The sequence below is a fragment of the Sarcophilus harrisii genome, chromosome X (genome assembly GCF_902635505.1).
Source record: "Sarcophilus harrisii chromosome X, mSarHar1.11, whole genome shotgun sequence".
In the NCBI taxonomy this organism is placed as follows: domain Eukaryota; kingdom Metazoa; phylum Chordata; class Mammalia; order Dasyuromorphia; family Dasyuridae; genus Sarcophilus; species Sarcophilus harrisii.
The window spans coordinates 7,151,261-7,157,041 of NC_045432.1; the positions used below are offsets into that span (position 1 = coordinate 7,151,261).

The 5,781-nt window shown below is 55.7% G+C and overlaps 1 long non-coding RNA gene across 1 annotated transcript; it reads right to left on the minus strand.

Annotated features, from left to right (window-relative positions):
* Positions 1-5,021: 5,021 nt before the first annotated feature.
* LOC116420291 lies at positions 5,022-5,499 on the minus strand. Its single transcript, XR_004230593.1, has 2 exons — positions 5,355-5,499; positions 5,022-5,122 (listed from the first exon to the last, which is right to left on the minus strand). It is a non-coding gene; the product is annotated as an uncharacterized LOC116420291 (long non-coding RNA).
* Positions 5,500-5,781: the final 282 nt, after the last annotated feature.

Consider the following 5,781-nt stretch of genomic DNA (forward strand, 5'->3'; position numbering starts at 1 on the left):
CCCCAAAAAAAAACCCTAGGGGTCAGGGAGAGCCCCCTAAGGGAAAAAAAAGGGGCGGGAGCCCTTGGGGCCCCCAAGGAAGGGGGCCCCCTGGGAAAGGGGAAAGCCCCATAAAACAGGGGAAAAAGACCCCCATGGACCCAGGGCAGAGCCCCCGAGGAAAACCCCCTGGATGGGCAAAGCCCCCCGGACCGGGAAGGAACCAAAAACCGGGAAAGACCCCAAAGGGGTTCAGAGAACCCCATGGAAAAGGGAAAAAGCCCCCATAAAACCGGGCGAAGGGAGCCCAGAAGAAAGGGCCCCCCTAGGGAAAAGGGGGAAAGGGCCCAAAATTCCCGGGAAGAACCCCCTATGGAGCCAGGGACCCGGGGCCCCATAAAGGAAAAACCCCATCAGGCAGAGGCCCCCAAATGGGAAGGCCCATGGGGTAAAAAAGGGCCCCCAAAATTTAGGGAAGGGAGGTCCCCAAAAAGGGAAAAAGAAAGGATGGGACGGGGGCCCCATGGGAAGGAAAACCCAAAAACCCAATGGGGCCGGGGGAAAGCGTTTTTAGACAGGGTAGTTACCCAAAGTTTGGTAGAAGGCCCCCATGGAGGGGGGAAAAAGCTCAAAAAGGAAACAGAAAAGCCCCAAATGGAGGAAGGGGCAAGAGCCCTAATGGGTAGGGCCCCCTAAAATCAGGAGATCCCCTTTAATTTGGGAAGGGAGCCTGGGGAAAAAGGCCCCCTAAATGGGGCAAGGCCCCCAATGGGGAAAGCCCCTTTACTAGGGAAGAAACCCAATTGGGGGTTAGGGGGGAATCCATGGAAGGGGCAAAAAATAAAAAGGGACGAACCCCCAAGGGAAAGTGGGGGAACCCCCATGGAGTGGAAGAAACCCCTTGGGGTTAAGGGGTCCCCCTTTGGAGAAGAAAAAAAACCCCATAAATTTGGGGAAAGCCCGGGAGTTTAGGAGGCCCCCAAATAGGGAGGAACCCCATGAGAAGGAAAAAGGGGGTTAAAAGAAAAAATTTTAAATAGGAAAAGGGCCCCCAAAAGGGTGAGGGCGGGTTTGGGGGGGAGAGATGGGGGGGAAGAACCCAGGAGTGGGGGGGGGGGATGGGAGTTGGGAAAAGGGAAGGAAGGTAAAAGGGGGGGTAGGAAAGGCCAGGAGGGGAAAACCCCGGGTTTAAAAAGAAAAAGTAGGGAGAAAGGGAGTTTAGGAGGGAGAAGGGGAAATAAGGGGGTGAAGATAGAAAATTTAGTAGGGGAAAAAGGGCAGAGAGGGTTTAGGGAAGGGAGGGGAGGGATTTGGAAGGGGTAGGGAAAAGGGGGAAGGGGAAAAGTTTAGGGAAAGGGGTTTAGGAGGAGGAAAGGGGGAAGGGGATGGGGGGAAAATTTGGGGGGGGAAAGGGAATTTAGTTTGGGGAGTAGGAGTGGGAAAAGAAGGAGGGGAAAAAGTTAAAAGGAAAAAAAGGGGAAAGAAAAGGGCCAAAATTTAGGGCAGAACCCCCGGGGTAGGCAGAGGGAAAGGGTTTGGGCAAAGGCCCCTTAAAAGGGTAAAGGGGGTAGGGAAAAGAAACCCCCATGGGAAAAGGAAGCCCCATAAATGGGGAAAAGGTATTTGGGCCCAAAAAAGAATTCAGGAAGGGAAAGAAAGGGTTTCCCCGGGTAAGGGGGGAAAAAGGGCAAAGTTTTGGAGTGGGCCCCTTGGGTAGGAAAAAGATAAAATAAAAAAGGGGCCCCTGGGAAGGGAAGAGAGTTGGGCGGGGAAAAGCCAAAAAAGGGAAGAGGCCCCTAGTCAGGGCAGAAAAATAAAAGGGAAGGAGCCCCCTTTGGGGGGAAGTTTAAAGCCCCATGGGTTTAAGGGAAAAAATTTCATAAAATAAAGGGGGGCCCCTTTTAAAGGCATGGGTAGGGGGTTTTATGGAGTAAGGGGTTAAAAAAATAAAAAGGGGGGAAAAATTTTGGCAGGGTTTGGAGGGGAAACCCAAGGGGACAGGAATTGGGAAAAAAATTTTTAAAAAAGGGGAGAAGGGAAAGCACCCAAAGGGCAGAAAAAGTTGAAGGGAACCCCATGGGAAGGGGCAGGGTTTTGGAGGGTAGGGACCCCCAGGAGAGGGGCCCCCAAGAAAAGAGTGTAGGGGAGAGCCCAGGAGTCGGGGGAAAACCTGGGAAAGGGAGAGCCCCCATGGAGCTAGGGACGAGACACCGGAAAAAAAACCCCAATGGAAAAGGAAAAAGGGCCCCCATAAGGGCAAGGGTTGGGAAAAAGAAAAGTAAAACCTAGGAGTGGGACAGAAACCCCAAATAAAAAACCCCCGGGGAAAGAAAAAGGGGCGGGGCCCCGGATTGGGTAGAAGAAATGGGAAGGGTCCCTGGTGGGGAAAGCCCCATTAAAGGGCAAAAGCCCCCCACCAGGAAGGAACCCCAAAAGGAAAAGAATAAGGGAAGGCCCCAAAACCAGGGCCCCAAAACAAACAGAAGGGCTAAAGGGGCAGGGCAAACCCCTAAATGGGCCCAGAAAAAAAAATAGGGCAGACCCCCCTTTTGGGGAGGTCATGGACAGGGGAAGCCCCCCCAAAAACCCGGGAAAAAGGGCCCCCAAAGGGAAAGCCCCCAAAACAAAAAGGGTCAGGTGGGCCCCCATATGGAAGGGCCCCAAAAAAGTCAGGGGGACAGGCCCCCCTGGAGCCCAAAAAGACCCCCAGGAGTCAGGAAAAAAGCCCCCAAAATCGGTCAGAGACCCCCAGGGGGGTGGAGCCCCCCATGGAATAGGGCAGAACCCCCAAAAAGGGGGCAAAAACCCCCTGGGCCAGGGACAGAGACCCCCATTGGGTCCCAAAAGGGGGCCCCCCATGAGCAGGGGAAACCCCGGGGTAAAAATCAGGGAAGGACAAAGGAGGGCAAGAAAGCCCCCTTAAAGGGAAGGGGGGCCCCATGGAGTCGGGAAAGGGGCCCCCCTTCCCCCCTATTAAGGAAAACGTGGGGTTAGGCAGAGAGCCCCCAGGGTCAGGGGACCCAGGAGAAAAAAGGGAAAGGCCCCCCCAAAAAACCCCGGGGGGAACCCCTTGGTGGGACGGGCCCAGGGAGTCTCCAGCACGAGTCTGAGGTGGAGCAAGCTGAGGTCAGTGAGTCTAGAAGCAGCCTTTCCTAGCCCAAATCAGCCCTTCTCCCAGCCACGTCACCGTGTTTCACACCCAGCGCTCCCCCCACGTCTCTTTAAAGGAAGATGCTGGGGCAGTGAATCTGGACCAAGGCTTTCCACCCGAAATCAGCCATTTATTTTAGCCGCCTCTCCAAATTTCCGAACCACAGCCGTCTCTCACCCAACACCGTGAGGGACAAAGCTGGTCGTAGTGAGTCTAGAGCAGTGCTTCCCACCCCAAATAAGACCTCATCCCAGCCACAACCCCAAGGTCCACACCCTAGGGATTTTCTATCTGTCTCTGTGAAGCAGCAGCTGGGGGCAGTGAGTCAAGACCTGGGCTACCTGCCCTGAATCAGCCAGAAGAGGAGCCAGGTCTCTGAGCTCTGCACCCCAGAGTTCAAACACTCATTTCTGTGAAGGAGGAAGCTGGGGTCAGCGAGTCTGGACAAGATCTTCCCACCCCAAATGGGTCCTTGTCCCAGCCACATCCCCAAGTTCCCCCCGCCTCCAGGGATCTCCCCGATCTCTGTGAAGGAGAAAGGTGGAGCCTGTAATTCTAGAACAGGGCTTCCCATCCCCATATGAGCCTTCGTCACAGCCACATTCCCCATGTTCCACACGCCAGGAGACTGTTCCCTGCACTCTAGTGGGGGATCTCTCAGAGGATCAGGGGCACAGAATAGAAGTCAGTCGGGGGAAGGGAGGAGGCAACAGAGGACAGAAGAGGGCAGGGAGATGGGGGCGGGGAGGGAGAGAGACCTTAATTGCAGGGAATGGGACAGTCAAGGGACAGGGGGCATCGTGGGCTGGGTGATGGAGGAGGCCCCATAAGGCTTTGGGAGAGGGGAAGAGAAAAGGACAAAGGTAATTTCACAAGAGATCTTTTTTTTTTTTTTTTTTTTTACCATAGAACAACATAACCTAAAATTCAAAGAATAAATCCTTAATAGTGAGATCAGGGGGACGGATTTGTCGGGGTGAACTCCTGCCCTTCTCCAGTGTTCATGGAAGAGGCTGTTGGAAGGGTCCTTTACGTCATAAGGGGAGGGCAGGGGAGAGAAAGGGGCCAGAGAGGAAGCCAAGGACAAAGAGAAAGGGAGGGCAGGGGCCTTGAGGGTGGGCTCTAGTCCTTTCACAGCCCCATTATATGGTCCCTGAGGGATTCTGGGCAGAAGGAGCATCTTCTGCTTTTTCTTCAGGCTGTGCAAGGCCATCGGGGAGATCTGGGATCATCCGGCAAGCATTTCAGGCTCATATCTGCCATTGCCATCAGGCACTGCTGGGCTTTGTGCCTCTTTGTCGATGTAGCGTGTGTTTTGCCTGTGGTATCTGTCTCTTGCAAGTCTCTATGCCAGTAACTTGTGTGCTCTTCTTGTGCGCGCTGAGTGTGGATGCTGAGTGTGTGTGTGCATTAGGCTGTAGCATGTATGTGTAGGGTTCTCTGTGGTGTGTGTGTCTAGTGTATATTTGCGTGTTTATGTATTTATCTATGGTACGCATTGTATATGTGTAGTGAGTGTTGTGTGTGCATTTGTGTGTATAGTGCGCATGTTTTGTGTGTATTTGTAGAGTGGGCCGTTTTTGTGTTGTCTGTTAGTGTATGGGCTTGTTTGTGTGTGATGTGAGCATTATTCTCAGCTGGTAGATTTGTGTACGGATGGAATTACGTGTCTGTTTTATATGGTGCTTATGGAAGTTGGATGTGTACAGATTTTTTGCTTTCTTGGGGTTGTATACTGTGGATAGGAATGTGAGTCTGTATGCATAATATAAAAGGGTGCGTGTGAGGAAGCAGCCATGGCCAAGGGGGGGGGGGGCACATGGGGCGGGCTTTTCAACAGGGGTCTGAGCAGGGCTTCTGGGAGGGGGGCCCGCCTGCCCCCTCCGGGTACCTGGGGATGAGATCGGCAGTTGGTCTCTGCGGAGATCTGTGCTGACGCTCCTCTGGAGCTGCCACGGGGGATCTTGCTGCACAATCCGCACTGGAGGCCTCCTGGGGGCAAAGAGCAGAGGCCCCCGCCAGGGCATCTGGGGGACGCTCCGGCCGTTTCTGCCCCTGGGCTCTCGGGGTCCCAGCGGCCAGACCTCCCCCTCACCGCAGAGAGCCTGGGCCCCGGGGAAGGGGAGAAGCCAAGGCCCCCCAGAGATGGGAGAGGGGCCTCCCTCCCGGGGCAAGGGGTGGTCCGGCTCTGCCCACGCAGCCCGCCCGGCCCAGACAAACTCACCAGAGCGGCCTTTCTACTGTCCCAAGGGCCTTGCCAGCATCCCCACCTGGGTGACTTCCAAGCAGCTTGGCAGCAGCTACAGCCCGGGCCTCCATCAGACTGGGGAGAGGGGCACAGGACCGCTGCAGGAGCCGCTCCCTGAGGAGCCCAGAGGCCTCCCCCCCATTGGCCTTGTCTCCTCCCCCCACCCCTTGAGTCCCTGAGGCTCAGGAAGCCAGGCCCCGGGAGCCAGTCGCAGGCCCCAGGAGCTGGGAGAGAATGGGCACTCACCCTCTCAGGTGGCACAGACACTCGCGCTGCCGCTGCCTGGTCCCTAGCTCCGGGCTGGAGCCGAGACTGGCCCGGCTGAAACCCAGGCTGGGCACGGGCAGGACTGGGCAGCCCCCGGGGCCTCACCCCCAGGACTGTGGCCAATGGAGTCTGGCTG